The following is a 24,128-nucleotide window of genomic DNA, read 5'->3' as shown; positions in this document are numbered from 1 at the left end:
CAGTGACGCCCCCCTGCAGTGCCCAGCCCGCCTTAATTTGATTTCCAAGGACGCCTCCTGATCATCAAATAACCTCCCACAGCCCCGGCAAACGGTTCCGCCCCCTCCCCACGTCATAGTCTACCTTATAGAAATGCCCCGTCCTTCTTCCTGTCTGCGGACAGAAAACTCGCGCAGGCGCAGTACTGCCAGCGGCCTGCGCGATCATCAACCAAAGTCTCACTGGGCATGCGCCGAGCCCAGTGATGTGACCTGAGCGCTGTTGCCCTCAGGACGTTGATGATCGCACAGGCCGCTGGCAGTACTGCGCCTGCGCGGGTTTTCTGTCCGCAGACAGGAAGAAGGACGGGGCATTTCTATAAGGTAGACTATGACGTGGGGAGGGGGCGGAACCATTTGCCGGGGCTGTGGGAGGTTATTTGATGATCAGGAGGCGTCCTTGGAATTCAAATTAAGGCGGGCTGGGCACTGCAGGGGGGCGTCACTGGGCTTCGGAGAGGGAAAAAAACGCCCCTCTGGGCTCCTTGGACCCTAATTAGCATAACCTAAAAAGCGCTTTTATATCAAAACTACAAAACAAAATCAAGTAAAAAGAAGACTGCTGGAAATAAGGTACTTTAGTCAACATAGCGATGGTGCCAGCTTAAAAATGGTAAAAGCAGGTAACAGATTCCCTTTAAAGCAGTGTATTTGATTACATTTAACATGCATGTTAGAACAATCGCTGTATATGCAGATCGAGTGTTTAAAAAAAAGTGCCATTGTGAAAATCTCTAATGATGCGATTTTTTTTTTCACGGTACATACAACTTTACATTTTATAAGGTCTCATGAGATATTATTGATTGGTGCACTAAGTATTGTTGTGAGAACTTGTGACATCACAGCAATTTTTTTGGGGGGCAAATGGTAAATCACACCAGTAGAAATTATTGTTTCCAATAGCGTTTGGCACTCTGTGTAGCTGCGTTAACTCAGCAAAACTGCAAACATATGCTGCACTACCTAAATGCAGTATATAGAAAGTATATTATTGGTATATAACACCCCTGCTTCAATACATTTTTTGGGGAGGCAACTGGTAAATCACACCAGTAGAAATTATTTGTTCCAATAGCGTTTGGCACTCTGTGTAGATGCGGTAACGCAGCAGAACTGCACACAACAGCTGCACAATACAAATGTACTATAATATACTTTCTATTTTAGAAAGTATATTATAAGTACATTACACCCCTCAGTAAGTCACACCTATCGATAGCACACCTATACCAGTCCTTAAAAGGACTTTTGTGTCCCTATAAGCTAGCGTTTTGTGTCCCTAACAGTCTGTCCCTGCTCCACACAGCAACCTCTCTCTACACTGGCAAAAGACTGAATGTAAAATTTCTGCCAGCTCATATTTTTTTTAGAGGGTGGGGGTGTGTACATGTGCTGAAACGTCTTAATTGGCTGTCCTGTACCACCTGATGAATCTGTCATGGGTCAAAGTTCTTCACAGGGTAAAAGAATATAGCGGGCGCGAATATCGCCATATGTTCACATGTTCGGCGAATTGCGAACACGCAAAGTTCGCCGCGAAACGACCACCGGACGAACTACAAGGCCATCTCTACAGCTCAGCGTTATCAATAAAATTATCGAACACTGGCTGTCTGTTTACCAACTGAAGATAGAAATCATGGTTAATGATAACAGGAGGAAAATGTTGTCTCTCCTGCGTCAGGGAGGGTTAGGGTTGGGTGCATGTCTTCAATCTCGTTGTCACCTGGCTACTCAAATCTTCCACTGAACTGCAAGAGCTATTAAAAATGTTCAGGAAACTGTGCATGCAATTCAGCCACTCTTACCATGCAAAAATGCCCTCCTTGACCTGCAAAGGCAAAATTCTCTTCCCCAACAACGCCTGATATGTGACATTTCCATCCATTGGAATTCCACGTTCCATATGCTAGACTGCCTGTACGAGCAGAGGAAGGCAGTAAACTATTTCTTAATGCTGCAGACGAACAGGTTTACTCCCTGGTGTAACTTCCACATTAGCCAGTGGCAGCTCATGCGTGACACTTGCCATTTACTCAGGCCCTTTGATGAGGCAACTTTATTGTCAGTGTGCATAACTACGGGATGAATGACATCATTCCCCTCCTTCACATCCTGGAGGGGTCGCTGAGAAATCTGATTGGCAAGGAGACAGAAGATGTGGCACCTACATCTCACTGCCATCTGAGCCCTGAGGAGGATGAACTAGCAGAGGAGGAGGACATAAACGCCTAGGAATTTTATGCTCAACTAGGTTATTTATCTGCCTAAGTGACAGGAGAGGAGCAAGAGGAGCATGAGAAGCTGGAGGGAGACAACAAAGACAATGCAGATGCCCCCGAGAGACCGTGGCAGTATGCAGTGTAGATGAAGGCAGGGAGGCCCTCCAATTCCTTTGCACAAATGGCCAGATGCATGCATTCTTGTTTGTGTAGTGACAGCCGCATTGTCAGGATTCGGCAGAGGGATAACCTCTGGATATCCACATTGTTAGACCCTCAATACCGGTCAAAAATTGGGACATTTTTTAGACCTTCTCAGAGGGATGCAAAAATTGAGTACTATAGAGACATGCTGTGTAGTTGGTTAGTCGCTGCCTACAAGTGCCATTGCCCGTCCTCACAAAGTTCTGCTCAAGGGGAACCTCTGTGCACATGCTCCATTGGCATGACTTTTTTTTTTGGGGGGGTGGAGGGAGCAGCACCAGATCCATAAGCAGCAACTTAAGTCTGGAGTCTCTGATGAGCAGTTTTCTTCAGCCGCCTTCTGAAGAAACCACCTAGCAGCAGAACCTCAACCAGCAAGTAGTGGCATACTTGGACTGCACCCTGTCACCCATGATCCAAAATCCCTTGGACTACTGCAGTTTAACTTCCAAGCCTTCACACTGATATTAGGCCACCAAGTGGGAAGGATTTAATTAGTCAGATTTGGCTGGGTGTACAAGATTCATAGCGATTCATGACAAATTAATTCATAACAAATCAAACTGTGAACTTTGGCGAAGCTGTCAAATAGAATTTTTAAAAACTTCCCTCATCTCTAGTCATAAATATAAAGATGCTGTACAACCCCTGTAAGCTCAACTCGTTTAACCCCCCTCCCCCTACACCAAAAGTGGGCTGTGATGGATTTAATAAATACCCAGGAGAAATATATCACACAATCACCCAAAGCTATAATACAATGTAAGTGCAAAGGAGACAATAGGGCTCCTTAATGTTACACACCTACCTCCCAGTCCCCAATAAAAATAAACATAAGGGGGATTTCAACAAAGGTGGGGATAAATGCATGCAGATCAGAGAAACACTGTATGTCTACTGTCCACAGTCCACTGTACTGGAGTCACTGAATCTGTTACCCGTCTGTGTCTAATGATTATAATGATGACAACGTTTTCTCTCCCTACAGAGCCTGTGTCTGCCACCTTGTGTCTCTACTGTGACCTTACCACAGAGCACATATGAGATGTGTCTACCCATTAGCCTCCCTACAGAGCTCCTACCATCTTGTGTCTCCCCTTATCCTCCCCAAAGATCTACTGTCACCTACTGTCAATATTCTGTGTTTACCCAATATCTTCCTCACAGAACCTCTTGCTCTTATAGTCCCCAGATTGCTGCTACCACTTTGTGTCTTCCCCATGCTCTCGGCGTAGAGCCCATGTTTGCCCCATCCACAGGTCTACCATATAGCCAGTTTGTACGCATGCAACCATAATTCATCATTTATTTTTACATGGGTAGATATGAACAAAAAAGTACAAGTAACAAAAATGCGATAGGTTCCTTTCTGAAAATTATGTAATCCTGAAACTTGCAGTTGATGAATGAATATTAACGTGCCTGAATTACAGCAGATGTCCTCATCAATCACAAAGTGAGATATATATCCACACTTACGTTTTCTACATGGAGATATGGGTGTTGGTAAATCAATGTTTTAATAAGTGGGAGACTTTATGTGTGTTTTCCTGGGTTTCTTTTGTCTACTCTTATATTTTGTTTGAGGTTCAATGACCATTCAGTTTGACAAATAAGCAATAATAGGGGATATCTGGAAGGGAGGGAATACTTTTTCATACCATAGATAAGATACCAAAATGTTTCATATTGATTTTTCTCTTACGCATCCTGTTCTCTTCTGGGGAATAATTATAAGGATCTGCAGCTATTGCAATATATCTTTTTTAGATCCACAAATCTAACTTTATCTTGTAACAACATTTTGGTGTTATTTATTTCTCTGTGGAGTAATACTTATAGAGGAAACTCAACACTTTCTTCAGATTGCCATTTATATTCAATTTGTGGTGTTATTGGAGTATTTATTTGAAACTTTATATCAACAGGAGAACATGGTACTGTATATCAACTTCTGGAGTTCTCTTAAAAAAGAAAAAAAAGGCAACATATTAAATGTCTGTGGTAGCTAGTCAACCACAATGAAGCCCCATGTACTGCCCTCAATTTTGTGTTGGCATTGTTATTAGATCGTTTCAGATCTGATTCAGTTGAACTGGCTTTCAGATTCGATTCAGTCCAAATTAATTCTGTCCAAATTGAAAGTGCCCACAGCAACATATATGGCTGTGGGTAAATGGATGGCAGTGGGTGCCTTCTTCTCTGTCTTCTGGCCTGTAAAATGGTTGCTGCCATTTTGAGCGATTTCGTGCAGGATGAGTCACAAAAGTTTTAGATTTGCTAACATTAGAATCTTTTGGGAAATGCCTAACAAATTTTATTCATGTGGAATCAATTTGCTCTTCTCTAGTATTAAACAAATAATTTTGAGAAGCCTAGGATCAGGGTCGTAGCTATAGGGGAAGCAGGAGAAGCTGCAGCTATGGGGCCCTGACCCAGAAGGGGCCCATCCAGGAGGAGGAGGACTAAAGGATTTGGTCAGGGCCCCCTCAACAGTATTACACAATGAGATTATATACAGTGACAGTATAGACAGTGTAGAAAACGGATGGAACAGCTGCCGGCCCTGGTCTGAGAGAGCGATCTTTACTAGCCACAGGAATGGGGGCGGCATGAAAGGAGGGGGTCACTAAAAAATTACTGTAGGATGGAGCCCCATTAAAAAATTTGCTGTGGGGCGCAGTCATTTCTAGCTACGCCACTACCTAGGATGCATAGGTATTCAAAGTAACAATTAGTAGTGCAAGCAAAACTACCATTGTATCATAGTCCAAAATTAAATTACCAACCAACTTATGAAAAGATCCTCTGGTAGGCCCAGGTTCTGACATAAATGCCTAGACTCCAGAAGTCCAGTAGAAGATAACCCATTTGGAGATGATTTTAGAGCCATCACTTGTCATTAGGGTTACGGTATTTAATGGGATGAAATGGAACGAGCACTTGTAATTACACTGTGCCACCGAGACTTCAGAGACGACGGGCAGTATAATGAAGAGGAAGTGGTGCTTGGTACTCTAATCAGATATTGATGACCTATTCTGAGAATAGGTCATCAATATATACTGCCTGCACAACACCTTTAAGTCAGGAGTGCTGCAGTTCATGGACTACTGTGCTTTACTAATGCTGTGGCCCTCTTATTCTAGTAATTAGTGGGGCTCTAGTGGCCAGACCACTTGTAATCATTAAGTTATACTGTAGCATATGCTAGCAAGAGGTTATTCCATAAAGACAGTACAGCTCATGTCGAACAAATGAGAACACGCTGAAGACTATACGCAGGAAATGTGAAATCCGGCTCATATCAGCGAATGTTAAAAGTTATGGAATTTTATATCTGTGATGAAATATATTAGTGTGCATATGTTTATAGAAGCAATATATTCTGTGTCATTCTGTATTGTCCAGCTACTTCATTACAGACTCTTCCGCAGTCACAATGCTAAATTACGGACAGAGTCGGGACGTGATACTGTTGTGTGCCAATAACACATCCCGACGAGTGGCATAAAAGGCCTTCTAGCACTCGCCCTACATGCATTGATCAGTTTTAATTATCAGCTTAATACCCTGAAGGACCAACAGTATTGACAAGCACCTAATTTGTAATGGTTGTCTGCTGTGTGTTAACAAATTTCTGAGGGCAATATCTTTATACACGGACAGCGTATAAATTGAGCTCAACTTTTACATTAACCTTCTTCTCAGAGAACATATAGAAACCATTATAAAGCAGGCAAAATAATGAAGTCACTGTCATAGTATTTAAAGGGGCTATCTGGTAATTAGTATTGATGACCTATCCTATGGATAGGTCATAAATATCAGATTGATGGGGATCACAGGTGAAGGATCAGCTGTTAGCAGAGGCCGGCGCTCTGTGGGCGTCGTGGCCTCCTCCTAGGCCATGTGACTTCACTGTACATCAGTCGCATGTCCTAGTTGAAGCTCAGCCCAATTTAAGTGAAAAGGACTGGGCTGCAATACCAAGCACAGCCACTATACCATGCACAGCGCTGTGCTTGGAGAGATGCCGGGAACCGTCTGCACTCACCAAAGCTCCATTCCAGACTCAAACCCTCGCCAATCTGATAATTATTAGGGTAGACCTTAAAGAGGACCTTTCACTTGTAAAAACTATGTGAACTAAGTATGCTGCCATGTAGAGCGGCGCCCGGGGATCTCACTGCACTTACTATTATCCCCGGGCGCCGCTCCGTTCTCCCGTTATGTCCGGTACCTTTGCTCTTTAAGTTATAGTAGGCGGGTCTTCCCTACAAGTGAAAGGTCCTCTTTATGTAAGGCTCTTTTGGCCTGGGAGTGTTGTATGTGGCTCCCCACTCAAGGATGGCAGCAGAAAACAGGCGGACACAGGAGTAACAGGAATAAGGAACTCACAAGGGGCAACAAGCTTGACAGATACAGATTTCTTAATGAGGTAACTGGCTTGATGGTAATTTCCCACTTGGGGCAAAAAATGCATGACTGCAAGACCTTCTTATTGAGAGCACAGTCTGAGTCAGAGACAACAGGTTAGGAAGGTGCACGGTCTCTTTAAGTGGCAGTAGGCTGACATTGTTTCTGCAGGAGTTGCACCCAACTCCTATGACACAATTGACTGCCTAGGTGTCTCCCTCTGGCTGAGAACAATAAAGATGGCTTGGCAGCTGTTCAGGCCATGGGATTCCTAGCCTCATGGTGCATTGCCATACAGTCTCTATTGCAGGCCATGGCACCCTCTCTTATTTGCACTCTGACGCACAATCTTCATAGGAATCTATCACATCATGGCATCTCTCTCTCTCCCTGTAACACACTCTCTGCACAAAGTTCCCATATCACGTGGTCTTTATCCTTGACATGTCTTCTCTACAGGATCTCTGCTGCTCCAACAGGAAGTACAAGCTTGGTACCCCTGCTCTAGGCTATCTTCTCCATTGCAGTGCTCAGCTACTTGATTCTATCTAGGCCTTGAGGTGGTGTGCCAGGTTGTGAGCATCACCCACTTCTATTTCCTAGCTAGCTATCATGCTGGTGAGATGCTCTCTGCCTCACCAGCTGCAGCATCTAATCTATAGTGTGGGTACACCTCGAGTAACTTATACTCTAACTTTCAGTATTGTGTATTTGGCATTTACCACTTAACAGCCACATTTTCACTGGGAGTTTCCTCCACAACTACAGAACTTTTCTTACAATAAACCATGCAGTTCACATAACACCTAGTTGCCGCAATACAGTACCAAGGATTATTCCACAATGGAATAATTAACACCTGTTCTGTGTTTTTGTCCCACACCTGGTTTTGGCTCACAATCACTGATTGAAATCACTGATCATATCACTGAAATGTGCATTTAACTCCAGTACCAGCTTAACAGACACTTGTCAAAATGAAAGAGTATCTGTCAGCATGATGAAACCTATTAAATCAGGTATTGTACACTGCCTGTCCAAAAAAAAAGTTGCCACCAAAAAAAAGCCTTTAGCTTTGATTACAGCACGCATTCGCTGTGGCATTGTTTCGATAAGCTTCTGCAATGTCACAAGATTTATTTCCATCCAGTGTTGCATTTATTTTTTTACCAAGATCTTGCATTGATGATGGTAGAGTCTGACTGCTGCCAAAGCCTTCTCCAGCACATCCCAAAGATTCTCAATGGGGTTAAGGTCTGGACTCTGTGGTGGCCAATCCATGTGTGAAAATGATGTCTCATGCTCCCTGAACCACTCTTTCACAATTTGAGCCCGATGAATCCTGGCATTGTTATCTTGGAATATGCCCGTGCCATCAAGGATGAAAAAATCCATTGATGGCATAACCTGGTCATTCAGTATGTTCAGGTAGTCAGCTGACCTCATTCTTGGAGCACATACTGTTGCTGAACCTAGACCTGACCAACTGCAGCAACCCCAAATCATAGCACTGCCCCACAGGCTTGTACAGTAGGCACTAGGCATGATGGGTGCATCATTTCATCTGCCTCTCTTCTTACCCTGATGCGCCCATCACTCTGGAACAGGGTAAATCTTGACTCATCAGACCACATGACCTTTTTCCATTGCTCCAGAGTCCAATCATTATGCTCCCTAGCAAATTGAAGCCTATTTTTTCTGGTTTTCCTCACTGATTACTGGTTTTCTTACTTCGACAAAGCTGTTGAGTCCCAATCTCTTGAGTTCCCTTCACATTGTGCGTGTGGAAATGCTCTTACTTTCACTATTAACCACCTCCGGACCGCCTAACGCAGGATTGCGTTCCGGAGGTGGCAGCGCTGCGCAGAGTCACGCATATACGCGTCATCTCGCGAGACGCGAGATTTCGCTCCAAGCCGGCCCGCGCATGCGCATCGCGGGCCGGCAAAATTCAAAGAACAAGTTCGTCACCAGCCTGCCAGCAACGATCATTGGCTGGCAGGCTGGCGATTTTCAAAAAATCCAATCCAAAGTCATATAACAGATCATATTAGTAAATATGATCTGTTATATGGCTTGTCTGCTCCTCTGCTGGTCCTTTTCGTCGGTTGGATCCAGCACAGGAGCAGACTGAACTGTGAGTAGCACCAACACTACACCTTAGCCCCAGATCACCCACCTGCACCCCAATTAACCCTTTGATCACCCCTTTGATCGCCCCTGTCAATCACTAGTGAAAGGAAAAAAAGTGATCAGTGTAAACTGTCACTTTTTTTTTTTCACTGGTATTGGCTGTTAGGTTTTAGGGATAGTTTAGGCCCCTTGGTTAGGTAGTTAGCGTCAGTTAGCGCCCACCCCACCGCACCGCAGTCACTTTTATTCGCTGTTTAGCGTATCGCTAATCAGCATTTGTACTTTTATAGTATCTGTAAGTGATCAAAACTGATCACGGTCAGATCTATAATAGTATTAGTGTCACCTTAGCTCGCCCTCCACCCAAAACGCAGTGTTTGCCCGATCAGGCCTGATCGGTCGCCCACACGTGCGTTCACCCACGCCCGCCCCACCGCAGTGACAAAAAATTATTATTTTTTGATCACTGCACATTCATTTTACACGCACTGCGGCGATAAAAAAATCAGTTTTGATATTTTTTATCAACCGCAGCAGCCTCCGGTACTTCGCTAGCCTCCCCTTTGTAAGACAGGTTTGCTTTTTTTCTTGGGTAGTCTCAGGGAATACCCCTAAATTTAGTAGTCCAAAATGTCAAACAGGGGGTATTCTTCTGAAGAGGCCTACAGGATTCTGACCCAGTCGGATGAGGAGTGGGAACCCTCATCTGACGAATCTAGCGGGTCAGAATATGAACCTGTGGAAAGCAGTGGCTCTCTGACCCAAAGTTCGGACGAGGAGGTGGAGGTCCCTGGCAGCACCAGGCGTACCCGGCCCCATGTCGCTAGACCACAGGTTACGCAGGATCCGCTTCAAGAGCAGCAGAGTGGGGCTGTCGCTGCCGGATCACGTGGTGAGGCATACACCAGCAGCGCAGCCCTTCCTGGACCTAGTACCAGCACTGCCGTACAACCTGGTGAAGTAGCGAGCACCAGAAGGGCAGTTGAAGCTGGTACGGTGGCACGTGCAATAGTTACCCCGTCGCAGCCACCGCAAAGACGGGCCCGTAGAGCCCCTAGAGTCCCTGAGGTGCTGGCAAATCCTGATTGGCAGTCACCAACTTCAGCCGCACCAGTAGTTCCCCCTTTCACCGCCCAGTCTGGAGTTCGGGTTGAGACGGCTCAAATCGGTTCGGCCCTGGGATTTTTTGAGCTGTTCTTGACTGCGGAGCTCTTGGACTTAGTCGTGGCAGAGACCAACCAGTATGCCACACAATTTATAACCGCTAACCCGGGAAGCTATTATGCCCAGCCTTTCCGGTGGAAACCAGTCCAAGTTTCCGAGCTTAAAATTTTTTTGGGCCTTCTCCTCAACATGGGCCTGACAAAAAAGCATGAATTGCGGTCATATTGGTCAACGCACCCAATTCATCACATGCCCATGTTCTCTGCTGCTATGTCCAGGACACGATTTGAGACCATCCTACGTTTTCTGCATTTTAGCGACAATACCACCTCCCGTCCCAGAGGCCACCCTGCTTTTGACCGGCTCCACAAAATTCGGCCCCTCATAGACCATTTCAACCTGAAATTTGCAGATTTGTATACCCCTGAGCAAAACATCTGCGTAGACGAGTCCCTAATACATTTTACCGGGCGCCTTGGCTTCAAACAATACATCCCAAGCAAGCGTGCCCGGTATGGGGTCAAATTGTATAAGCTCTGTGCAAGGGCCACAGGCTATACCCACAAATTTCGGATCTATGAGGGAAAAGATCAGACCCTGGAGCCGGTCGGTTGCCCTGACTACCTGGGGAGCAGTGGGAAGACAGTCTGGGACTTGGTGTCACCCTTATTCGGCAAGGGGTACCATCTTTATGTGGACAATTTCTACACAAGTGTGGCCCTCTTTAGGCATTTGTTTCTAGAACGGATTTGCGCCTGTGGCACCATGCGAACTAGTCGCGTGGGCTTCCCCCAACGGCTTGTAACCACCCGTCTTGCAAGGGGGCAGAGGGCTGCCTTGTGTAACGAAGAACTGCTCGCGGTGAAATGGAGAGACAAGCGTGACGTTTACATGCTCTCCTCCATTCACGCAGACACGACAATCCAAATTGAGCGAGCAACCCGTGTCATTGAAAAGCCCCTCTGTGTCCACGACTATAATGCGCTCATGGGAGGGGTGGACTTCAATGACCAGATGTTGTCTCCGTATTTAGTTTCCCGCAGAACCAGACGCTGGTATAAGAAGGTGTCTGTATATTTAATTCAATTGGCGCTCTACAATAGTTTTGTTCTCTACAGTAAGGCTGGGAGAACAGGATCCTTCCTCAAATTCCAGGAAGAGATCATCGAGAACCTCCTTTACCCAGGAGGTTCCGTGGCCCCATCCACCAGTGTAGTTAGCCGTCTACACGAGCGACATTTCCCCAGTGTCGTTCCTGGTACCTCAACCCAACCGTCACCCCGAAAAAGATGTCGTGTCTGTAGCAGGAGTGGAATAAGGCGTGACACCCGCTATTTCTGTCCTGACTGTGCTGACCACCCTGCCCTATGCTATGGAGAGTGTTTCCGGAAGTACCACACACAGGTACACTTAGCATAGGGATCACATCTCACCAGGACAGGCACACAGGGCTATTAGGGCCCATTCACTCACAGCTGCTGCAAACCTCTCCTTTCACCTGGGATAAAGTGCATAATGTACTTCGCCACATCTTTGGGCGATTTGCGCTTTGCACATTGTCCCATGGGGAAGGAGAGGTTTGTTCTATAAAAGGTAAAAAAAACTAAACAAAAAAAAAAATACCGGTAAGTAAAAAAGTTAAATGTTCAGTTAAAAAAGTTTAAAAAAAGTTTCTATGTTCTGTTCAACAGTTAATAAAGTTATTGCTTTGCGGCCTGGTTTTTTCTTTTTTGTTTTGTTTTTTTTACCTTTCAGGTGGACCAACCGATCGACTAGCTGCAGCACTGATGTGCATTCGGACAGAAGCATTGCGCTGCTGTCAGATTACACGCAAGTCGGTGTATGCGGCGCTGCAAGACGAGATTTCTCCTCTGCAGTAAAAGATACGTTTGCCGAGGCATATGAGCTGAGGAGGTGGCGGTGTTCATATACTTTGGCAAACACTTTGTATATATAAAAAAAAAAATCCCGGCAATGATTTATTCATCCACATCGATTGATGTGAATGGAGAAATCTGGTTTGCCAGGGCATACGAGCTGAAGTGGGTATGGATGTTGGGCGGAGCTCCTATGTCCTGGCAGACGCCTTTCCCCTCCTTTTTCTTTTTTTGGCAGAGATTTTTTCATCCACATTGATCGATGCGAATGAAGAAATCTGTGCCGTTCATTTTTTTCTTTCAGCCCAGAGGCTGAACGGAAAAAAAAAATCTCATTACCCGTATGCTCAATATAAGGAGAATAGCAGAAACTCCTAATGCTGGGCATACATGTAATGATTGCGGAGACCCTCAAATGCCAGGGCAGTACAAACACCCCACAAATAACACCATTTTGGAAAGAAGACACCCCAAGGTATTCGCTGAGGGGCATATTGAGTCCATGAAAGATTGAAATTTTTGTCCCAAGTTAGCGGAAAGGGAGACTTTGTGAGAACAAAATCAAAAAAATCAATTTCCGCTAACTTGTGCCAAATTTTTTTTTTTTCAATGAACTCGCCATGCCCCTCATTGAATACCTTGGGGTGTCTTCTTTCCAAAATGGGGTCACATGTGGGGTATTTATACTGCCCTGGCATTTTAGGGGCCCCAAAGCGTGAGAAGAAGTCTGGTATCCAAATGTCTAAAAATGCCCTCCTAAAAGGAATTTGGGCACCTTTGCCCACCTAGGCTGCAAAAAAGTGTCACACATGTGGTATCTCCGTATTCAGCAGAAGTTGGGGAATATGTTTTGGGGTGTCATTTTACATATACCCATGCTGGGTGAGATAAATATCTTGGTCAAATGCCAACTTTGTATAAAAAAAATGGGAAAAGTTGTCTTTTGCCAAGATATTTCTCTCACCCAGCATGGGTATATGTAAAAAGACACCCCAAAACACATTCCCCACCTTCTCCTGAGTACGGAGATACCAGATGTGTGACACTTTTTTGCAGCCTAGGTGGGCAAAGGGGCCCACATTCCAAAGAGCACCTTTCGGATTTCACAGGTCATTTACCTACTTACCAGACATTAGGGCCCCTGGAAAATGCCAGGGCAGTATAACTACCCCACAAGTGACCCCATTTTGGAAAGAAGACACCCCAAGGTATTCCGTGAGGGGCATGGCAAGTTCCTAGAATTTTTTATTTTTTGTCACAAGTTAGTGGAAAATGATGATTTTTTTTTTTTTTTTTTTTTTCATACAAAGTCTCATATTCCACTAACTTGTGACAAAAAATAAAAATTTCCATGAACTCACTATGCCTATCAGCGAATACCTTGGGGTCTCTTCTTTCCAAAATGGGGTCACTTGTGGGGTAGTTATACTGCCCTGGCATTCTAGGGGCCCAAATGTGTGGTAAGGAGTTTGAAATCAAATTCAGTAAAAAATGACCTATGAAATCCAAAAGGTGCTCTTTGGAATGTGGGCCCCTTTGCCCACCTAGGCTGCAAAAAAGTGTCACACATCTGGTATCCCCGTACTCAGGAGAAGTTGAGGAATGTGTTTTGGGGTGTCTTTTTACATATACCCATGCTGGGTGAGATAAATATCTTGGTCAAATGCCAACTTTGTATAAAAAAATGGGAAAAGTTGTCTTTTGCCAAGATATTTCTCTCACCCAGCATGGGTATATGTAAAATGACACCCCAAAACACATTCCCCACCTTCTCCTGAGTACGGAGATACCAGATGTGTGACACTTTTTTGCAGCCTAGGTGGGCAAAGGGGCCCATATTCCAAAGAGCACCTTTCGGATTTGACAGGTCATTTTTTTCAGAATTTGATTTCAAACTCCTTACCACACATTTGGGCCCCTAGAATGCCAGGGCAGTATAACTACCCCACAAGTGACCCCATTTTGGAAAGAAGACACCCCAAGGTATTCCGTGAGGGGCATGGAAAGTTCCTAGAATTTTTTATTTTTTGTCACAAGTTAGTGGAAAATGATGATTTTTTTATTTATTTTTTTTTCATACAAAGTCTCATATTCCACTAACTTGTGACAAAAAATAAAAATTTCCATGAACTCACTATGCCCATCAGCGAATACCTTGGGGTGTCTTCTTTCCAAAATGGGGTCACTTGTGGGGTAGTTATACTGCCCTGGCATTCTAGGGGCCCAAATGTGTGGTAAGGAGTTTGAAATCAAATTCTGAAAAAAATGACCTGTCAAATCCGAAAGGTGCTCTTTGGAATATGGGCCCCTTTGCCCACCTAGGCTGCAAAAAAGTGTCACACATCTGGTATCTCCGTACTCAGGAGAAGGTGGGGAATGTGTTTTGGGGTGTCATTTTACATATACCCATGCTGGGTGAGAGAAATATCTTGGCAAAAGACAACTTTTCCCATTTTTTTATACAAAGTTGGCATTTGACCAAGATATTTATCTCACCCAGCATGGGTATATGTAAAAAGACACCCCAAAACACATTCCTCAACTTCTCCTGAGTACGGGGATACCAGATGTGTGACACTTTTTTGCAGCCTAGGTGGGCAAAGGGGCCCACATTCCAAAGAGCACCTTTTGGATTTCATAGGTCATTTTTTACTGAATTTGATTTCAAACTCCTTACCACACATTTGGGCCCCTAGAATGCCAGGGCAGTATAACTACCCCACAAGTGACCCCATTTTGGAAAGAAGAGACCCCAAGGTATTCGCTGATGGGCATAGTGAGTTCATGGAAGTTTTTATTTTTTGTCACAAGTTAGTGGAATATGAGACTTTGTATGAAAAAAAAAAAAAAAAAAAAAATCATAATTTTCCACTAACTTGTGACAAAAAATAAAAAATTCTAGGAACTCGCCATGCCCCTCACGGAATACCTTGGGGTGTCTTCTTTCCAAAATGGGGTCACTTGTGGGGTAGTTATACTGCCCTGTCATTCTAGGGGCCCAAATGTGTGGTAAGGAGTTTGAAATCAAATTCTGAAAAAAATGACCTGTCAAATCCGAAAGGTGCTCTTTGGAATATGGGCCCCTTTGCCCACCTAGGCTGCAAAAAAGTGTCACACATCTGGTATCTCCGTACTCAGGAGAAGGTGGGGAATGTGTTTTGGGGTGTCATTTTATATATACCCATGCTGGGTGAGATAAATATCTTGGTCAAATGCCAACTTTGTATAAAAAAATGGGAAAAGTTGTCTTTTGCCAAGATATTTCTCTCACCCAGCATGGGTATATATAAAATGACACCCCAAAACACATTCCCCACCTTCTCCTGAGTACGGAGATACCAGATGTGTGACACTTTTTTGCAGCCTAGGTGGGCAAAGGGGCCCATATTCCAAAGAGCACCTTTCGGATTTGACAGGTCATTTTTTTCAGAATTTGATTTCAAACTCCTTACCACACATTTGGGCCCCTAGAATGCCAGGGCAGTATAACTACCCCACAAGTGACCCCATTTTGGAAAGAAGAGACCCCAAGGTATTTCGTTATGGGCATAGTGAGTTCATAGAAGTTTTTATTTTTTGTCACAAGTTAGTGGAATATGAGACTTTGTAAGAAAAAAAAAAAAAAAAAAAAAAAATCATCATTTTCCGCTAACTTGTGACAAAAAATAAAAAGTTCTATGAACTCACTATGCCCATCAGCGAATACCTTAGGGTGTGTACTTTCCGAAATGGGGTCATTTGTGGGGTGTTTGTACTGTCTGGCCATTGTAGAACCTCAGGAAACATGACAGGTGCTCAGAAAGTCAGAGCTGCTTCAAAAAGCGGAAATTCACATTTTTGTACCATAGTTTGTAAACGCTATAACTTTTACCCAAACCATTTTTTTTTTACCCAAACATTTTTTTTTTATCAAAGACATGTAGAACTATAAATTTAGAGCAAAATTTCTATATGGATCTCGTTTTTTTGCAAAATTTTACAACTGAAAGTGAAAAATGTCATTTTTTTGCAAAAAAAATCGTTAAATTTCGATTAATAACAAAAAAAGTAAAAATGTCAGCAGCAATGAAATACCACCAAATGAAAGCTCTATTAGTGAGAAGAAAAGGAGGTAAAATTCATTTGGGTGGTAAGTTGCATGACCGAGCAATAAACGGTGAAAGTAGTGTAGGTCAGAAGTGTAAAAAGTGGCCTGGTCTTTCAGGGTGTTTAAGCACTGGGGGCTGAAGTGGTTAAACATAGCCCTGAGTTCTACTGTTGTTTTTCTTCGATTTGATTTCACCAAACGTTTAAGTGATCTTAACAGTTCTTAACCCAATTTTAGCCATTTCTGCAATCTCCTTAGATGTTTTCTCTGCTTGATGCATGCCAATGATTTGACCCTTCTCAAACAGACTAACATATTTTCCACGACCACGAGATGTGTCTTTCGACATGGTTGTTTAAGAAATGAGAAGCAACTCATTGCTCCAGTTGGGGTTAAATAACTTATTGCCAGCTAAAAGATAATCGCCCATGCAGTAATTATCCAAAAGGAGGCTCATAACTATTTGCTTAGTTAAATCCAGGTGGTGACTTTTTTTTTTAACGGGCAGTGTATATTATCTGGTAGGGTTGATCATGCTGAGTAAAAGGCTATATTCCTTTTCTCTCTAGGTTGAACAGTCAGAGAGATATATAAATGTTTATAGTTTATGCAGATCAACCAGTTGAAGCACCAAGAGGCCGGCCATAGCATCAGGAGCACCATTAGCACAATACCACTGTGCTCTGGTCACTCTCTCTTCCCCTTTGATTGACAGGGCTAGACATCTCATCTAGCTGTGTGGTCTAGAGCCCGTGCTGTGGCTGACAAAATAGGCACTTGTCTTGGTGACACAGAAGCATTACTACTGTAATGCAATAGCTATTAGTTGTCCAGCGGGATCATTGAAGTCAGTCTTACTGGAAGTGGAGGTGCTGGCAGCTTCAGTGACAGCAGAAGAGCATAGCTACTGGAAGTATCATGAGGTGAGTATGCTCTTGTCATCCTACAGCCCTCTCTCCCTTGCACCGATGCTTCACTGCCACTAGTATTTGCCAGGAGCTACATACAGTATTTGCCATAGCACATTAGCAAAATCATGTATTTCCAATGGAATGCATGATTTTGCTAACACAATGACACCAATGACTCAGTATCCCATTGGACCACCAATACCTATTGCATTACAATAGTCATACCACTGTGTCAGAAACGCAAGTGCGAACTTTGTTAGCCACAGCGCAGGCTGTCAAAGGTGAGAGAGAAGTGACCAGAGCACATGGGAATTGTGCTAGTGGTGCTCCTAGCACTATGGCCTACCCTTTAACTAAAAAAAAATAATATATATATATATATATATATATATACACTGTTAAAAAAAATAAAGGGAACACTTAAACAACACAATGTAACTCCAAGTCAATCACACTTCTGTGAAATCAAACTGTCCACTGTCAACACTGAGTGACAATCAATTTCACATGCTGTTGTGCAAATGGGATAGACAACAGGTGGAAATTATAGGCAATTAGCAAGACACCCCCAATAAAGGAGTGGTTCTGCAGGTGGTGACCACAGACCACTTCTCAGTTCCTATGCTTCCTGGCTGATGTTTTGGTCACTTTTGAATGCTGCCGGTGCTTTCACTCTAGTGGTAGCATGAGACAGAATCTACAACCCACACAAGTGGCTCAGGTAGTGCAGCTTATCCAGGATGGCACATCAATGCGAGCTGTGGCAAGAAGGTTTGCTGTGTCTGTCAGCGTAGTGTCCAGAGCATGGAGGCGCTACCAGGAGACAGGCCAGTACATCAGGAGACGTGGAGGAGGCCGTAGGAGGGCAACAACCCAGCAGCAGGACCGCTACCTCCGCCTTTGTGCAAGGAGGAACAGGAGGAGCACTGCCAGAGCCCTGCAAAATGACCTCCAGCAGGCCACAAATGTGCATGTGTCTGCTCAAACGGTCAGAAACAGACTCCATGAGGGTGATATGAGGGCCCGATGTTCACAGGTGGGGGTTGTGCTTACAGCCCAACACCGTGCAGGATGTTTGGCATTTGCCAGAAAACACCAAGATTGGCAAATTCGCCACTGCCGCCCTGTGCTCTTCACAGATGAAAGCAGGTTCACACTGAGCACATGTGACAGACGTGACAGAGTCTGGAGACGCCGTGGAGAACGTTCTGCTGCCTTCAACATCCTACAGCATGACCGGTTGGCATTGGGTCAGTAATGGTGTGTGGTGGCATTTCTTTGGAGGGCCGCACAGCCCTCCATGTGCTCGCCAGAGGTAGCCTGACTGCCATTAGGTACCGAGATGAGATCCTCAGACCCCTTGTGAGACCATATGCTTGTTCGGTTGGCCCTTGGTTCCTCCTAATGCAAGACAATGCTAGACCTCATGTGGCTGGAGTGTGTCAGCAGTTCCTGCAAGACGAAGGCATTGATGCTATGGACTGGCCCGCCCGTTCCCCAGACCTGAATCCAATTGAGCACATCTGGGACATCATGTCTCACTCTATCCACCAAAGTCACGTTGCACCACAGACTGTCCAGGAGTTGGCAGATGCTTTAGTCCAGGTCTGGGAGGAGATCCCTTAGGAGACCGTCCGCCACCTCATCAGGAGCATGCACAGGCGTTGTAGGGAGGTCATACAGGCACGTGGAGGCCACACACACTACTGAGCCTCATTTTGACTTGTTTTAAGGACATTACATCAAAGTTGGATCAGCCTGTAGTGTGTTTTTCCACTTTAATTTTGATTGTGACTCCAAATCCAGACCTCCATGGGTTGAAAAATTTGATTTCCATTTTTTTATTTTTGTGTGATTTTGTTGTCAGCACATTCAACTATGTGAAGAACAAAGTATTTCAGAAGAATATTTAATTAACTCAGATCTAGGATGTGTTATTTTTGTGTTCCCTTTATTTTTTTGAGCAGTGTATATATATATGCAGCCATTCAGCCTAGAGAGAAAAGAAATATAGCATTTTACTCAGCATGATGAACCCTACCAGTTTTAATAAGGTTGATCTGCAGCGTCCCACTACGTGTGTGTGGGCACTGCTTAAAAAGCACTTTTTTATATTATTGAGAATATTAGGTTGTCATGTATAATTTTGCATTTGTGTGACTGCAAAATCCCTGTTAACAGGCCTATTAGGTGCAATTTATACATCCCACCACTAGACGGGGATGAAGTGCAGGTCCCATGTATACTCAAGTCAGGCCTAGTGAGACAGATTTGTCAAGGCAGACCAGATAAACTAGGATGTAGTTCAGAAGTAAGCAGATCTGAGGTAGTTAGATCAACTTAGTGAGAGGAAAGATAGAGTGAAGACTTCGCAACACAGATTAGTGAGTGGAGCCAACTTCGCTAGAAGGGGTTTACTCAGATGTTTAGGCGCAGAAGAGCGTTTTCCTTCTGTAGCTGGACTATAGACTTGCATCCCTGACCAGTAGGAGAAGAGTTTGCCTCCCTGGAAAAGAAACAATTTCTAGGAATTCATTGGTGATAAGTGCCATTATTGAGGGCCACAGACACCTTTGCATGGTGGAGGTTTATAGCTTCAGGCAGCCACACCAACCTTCGGAGGTACAGTTGAGTTTTCCTGTCTACACATATTCAGCTTGTAGGGAAAGTCAAGGAATAGGATCCAAGGCATCTAAAGGAACCAGGTACACCTAACCCACTGCTCCAAAACCAACCAACAACCTGACAAGCCTTAAAACAGTGGATTTGCAGAATTGTCTCTGTATCATCTAAAGACTGCATAATTGTACTACTGCAACTGAAAAACCACTAAAGTAAAAGTTGTGAGTTGCATCTTACCACTGTCTACCTCATTATTCCTACCTATGGTTGTACCACCATTAAAGGGAGTCTGTCATCAGCATTTCACTTTTTTAACCCTTCCCTTAGCTCCCTAGCATGCTTACAGTTAATAAAAACGTTACCTCTGGCATCAATCCTGGACTTATAAAACCATCAAAAACGATCTTTATAACATATGCAAATGATGGACCGCCTCTTTTGTTGCGTTTTCGCGTCGTCAGTCGGCGCATGCGCAATAGTTACTGTGATGCAGTGCACATGCGCCGGCCAAAGGAATGAGTGCACAGACGCGGGATCTCGGCGGAATAACAAGTTGGTAGATAGGCGGTCAGAGGGAAATAATGGGCGGTCAGAGGGAAAGGATGGGCGGGCGGAGGGTAAGAAGGGGCGGGGGGAAGCAATGAAAAGGCTGAGCTAGCAGGGCACCTACGAGGGTAACGCCGCCCCTGGGAACTTGCGAGCCCTCATTTGCATATGTTATAAAGATCGTTTTTGATGGTTTTATAAGTCCAGGATTGATGCCAGAGGTAACGTTTTAATTAAATGTAAGCATGCTTGGGAGCTATGGGAAGGGTTAAAAAAGTGAAATGCTGATGACAGACCTCCTTTAACGGTACTGGCGTCATGACAAAAATCATCAAAGGACTTAGCCGCAACAAGCACCCTAAGCACCCCTAACATCAAGGGCACCTCAACCACCATCTTGGCTGATGCTTCCCTACCACAGAGCGTGCCCCAGAGGATTTCGTGCTGTCCACCTCAACACTGTGCTGCCAGCTCAGGGAGGCTTTCTGCTAACCGTGAGTAAACTGATGAACTGTGTGTTATACTATTTGGCCCCTCATCGGTCCACCGTGCACCTCACGTGTTCCCCCTGCGACTGGCTGGCTGCAGATCATGCAGACAGATGCTCTTTAAATTCATTCTAATTTGTTGCACATTACAGCACGTACATATAATGTATTAGTTTTAACTTATAAGGGCAGAATAAGCCTAAGGGAAATAATAAAAATGACAACATTACAATGTAATGTAAATGAGGATAAGCTGTGTCATTTGGATCCCGGCCAACACGTAGAATTAGCAATTAATAATCTATTGTTTGAGATAAATTGAAATTATGTCTCTAATTCCTGCGTCACATCAGAAGTACCACGTCCTCTACTAAATGCCATTTTCTATGTTGATCTAGTAAAAATTCCAGTAATATTCACAAAATTATTGCATGTAGTAACAATGTCACAGATATAAATATATTTCAAATTCTGGACTGATTATATATATATTTATAGAAGCTCAGTTTTTACGCAGATATCCAAATGTTCTGCTTACTTTAATTCTGCCATAGCTTAATAAGGGGCTACTATAGGGATTTACTGTATATGTATATACTATATACAGCTCCCATGGACCAAAATACTAAATCCATGTTCATTAGCTGGTAGGCCCCCTCTAGTGGATACTGTAGACAGTAACATTTTTATCATTTATGATAAGCAATAGATTTGGTTCTGTGTGAAGAGAAACAGATCCTCTAAATTTATTGTAAAAAATCACTGGAACAGAATTGTTGACCCAAAACTGAAACATTGTGATTGTGAACACTTAAAAACTATAAGGAGTATTAGTCCAGCTCTTAAACAGACAGCTCAGGGAATGTGCACTTTCTCAGGGGCATGTCCTTTCTGCTACAGCTCTTTCCCTGTAACTGCCACAGTTTCTAACAGAAGATATGGCTGGTGACAGTTGAAGATTTAAACTGAGCAAGTGTGACCACCTCAGTGTGGTGGACAAAAAATAAGGAAAAGAACAAATGGAAAGAGGCGCTATAGGCTACTTTCACACTAGCGGCAGGACAGATCCGACAGGAGGTTCACCCTGTCGGATCCGTCCTGCCGCTATTTCGCTGTGCCGCCGCTCCGTCCCCATTGACTATAATGGGGACGGGGGCGGAGCTCCAGCGCAGCACGGCAGTGCACGGCGAGAGGCCGCCGGACTAAAAGTACTGCATGTCCAACTTTTTAGTCTGGCGGCCTCTGACCGTCCACTGCCGTGCTGCGCCGGAGCTCCGCCCCCGTCCCCATTATAGTCAATAAGGACGGAGCGGAAGTCCGGCGGCACGGCAAAATAGTGGCAGGACGGATGTGACAGGGTGAACAGCCTGTCGGATCCGTCCTGCCGCTAGTGTGAAAGTAGCCACACAGAGACATTTTATTGCATAGCACAGTGGCTGTACAAAATTTCTAATTATATGAAATTACAAAACTATTTATATGCAGGTGCTGGTTTGAAAAAAGTATATTTTTTTGCGGCACAAGCCTGTTAAATAGTTATCTAGTTGCATGGTCACCTCAGTCATACAGTAAAAGTCTTTTTGAAAGGCTTTCTTCATCTCAATCCTTATGAGTAACTATGCAGAGTTTATAAACCTACCTATTCAGCTTTAGAGGCCAAAGCATAGCTATAGTGGTCTCAGAGGTCACAGTTGCTACTAGACTCTAAAGTCAGAGGGGAGCATGGACCCCCGGCCACATGTGGTCACCGTCTTCTTCACTCCCTGCTGACGCTTCTTTGAAGCTGTAGGAGCTTGCAAAACACCGCACACGTGCAGGTTCTTACTGAGGCACACAAAAACTAACATAAATACAGTACATAGATGATAGATACTGTAGATCTTTTTTTCCAGATATTTCTATGCTATACTGAAGTACAATTATAAGCATTTCATAACTTTTTTTTTTACTTTTATTAACAAATACATCAAGATTATCCAAAGACTCAGTACTTACAGAGTTCACCCTTTATTTCACCCTGGCATGTTGCATATCAGCTTCTGAGCCAAATCCTGACTGATGGCAACCAATTCTTGTCTAATCGCTACTTTAATTTATCACAATTTCTGTTTTTGTCCATCCATATTTTGAGGTTTGACCACAGATTCTCAAAGGGATTGAGATCTGTGGAGTTTCCTGGACCCTGAATTTCAGTGTTTTGTTCACCAAGCCACTTAGTTATCACTTTTGTCTTGTGACATGGAGCTCAATCATGCTGGAAAAAGTAATGTTCATCACCAAATTGCCAGTGGATTGTTGAGAGAAGTTGTTCTTGGTGTTTATTCAAGGCACTGAGTGAGCCAACTCCCTTGGATAAGAAGCTACACCACACATGAATGGCCTCAGGATGCATTAATGTTGGCATGAGACAGGACTCATTGTAGTGCTCACCTTTTCTTTTCTGGACAATTATTTTTCCAGATGTCTCAAACAATTTTAAATAACTTTAGCCCATGTCTCTATCCCTATAATTCCTGCAGATTATTAGTCTGTCAAGCCATCCTCCATAAACCTTCAGCTCACCGTGTGTGCAGATGCACTTACACCTACCAGCTGCCATTCCTCTTTAGGAGAGGGCCTGGCACTTCCTGGACTTTCTTGGGCGACCTGCAGTTCTTAATGATCCGATAAATGATTGAATTGGGTACAATCTTACTAGCAGCAATGTCCTTGCCTATGAAGCCTTTTAGATGCAAAGCAATGATGACTGCACATATTTCCTTGGAAGTAACCATGGTTAACAGAAGAAAACAATGATTTAAGGCACCCCTCCCTCTGCTCTTCCAATGCAATCAGTATAAGGGCTCATGCCCACGACCGAGTGCCGGCCGGGCCCGTGCTGCAGACGTGGGCCCCAACCATGGGGCCGCGCATGCAGATCGCAGATCCATTCACTTGAATGGGATCTGCAATCTGCATCTGACGGTCCACACTGCAAAAAAGTAGTGCATGCACTACTTTTTTGCAGTGCAGAGGCATATTCCGCACCCGTATTCCGCACGGGGCCCGTATTTTGCGGACCCGCTGTTTGCGAGCCACAATACGGGCCTGGCTGACACATGGTCGTGGGCATGAGCCCTGACCAGAGTGATATCATCTTCCTCATTAACATTTTCTCCTGAGCTAACAAGAAGATTACTAACTTGATGTTAATCCTTAGGATACCAGAGGTTTTTTTGTTTTTGCATTTTCATTTTTCTTCCCTATCTTCCTTGAGCCATAACTTTTTTATTTTTCAGTTCAAATCAGCTGTACGAGGGCTTATTTTTTTTGCGGGACAAGTTGTACTTTCTAATTTCACCATTTAATATGGCATACAATGTAGTGGGAAGCAAGAAAAAAAAATTCAAATGGGGTGGAATTGGAAAAAAAAA

General features: G+C 44.1%; 1 long non-coding RNA gene across 1 annotated transcript; it reads right to left on the bottom strand.

Annotated features, from left to right (window-relative positions):
- Positions 1-10,350: 10,350 nt before the first annotated feature.
- Positions 10,351-23,183, bottom strand: LOC120991793. Its single transcript, XR_005776812.1, has 3 exons — positions 23,047-23,183; positions 22,158-22,164; positions 10,351-10,361 (listed from the first exon to the last, which is right to left on the bottom strand). It is a non-coding gene; the product is annotated as an uncharacterized LOC120991793 (long non-coding RNA).
- Positions 23,184-24,128: the final 945 nt, after the last annotated feature.

The sequence above is a fragment of the Bufo bufo genome, chromosome 2, assembly GCF_905171765.1.
Source record: "Bufo bufo chromosome 2, aBufBuf1.1, whole genome shotgun sequence".
Classification (NCBI taxonomy): domain Eukaryota; kingdom Metazoa; phylum Chordata; class Amphibia; order Anura; family Bufonidae; genus Bufo; species Bufo bufo.
This window is presented reverse-complemented; position numbering and strand designations above follow the sequence as displayed.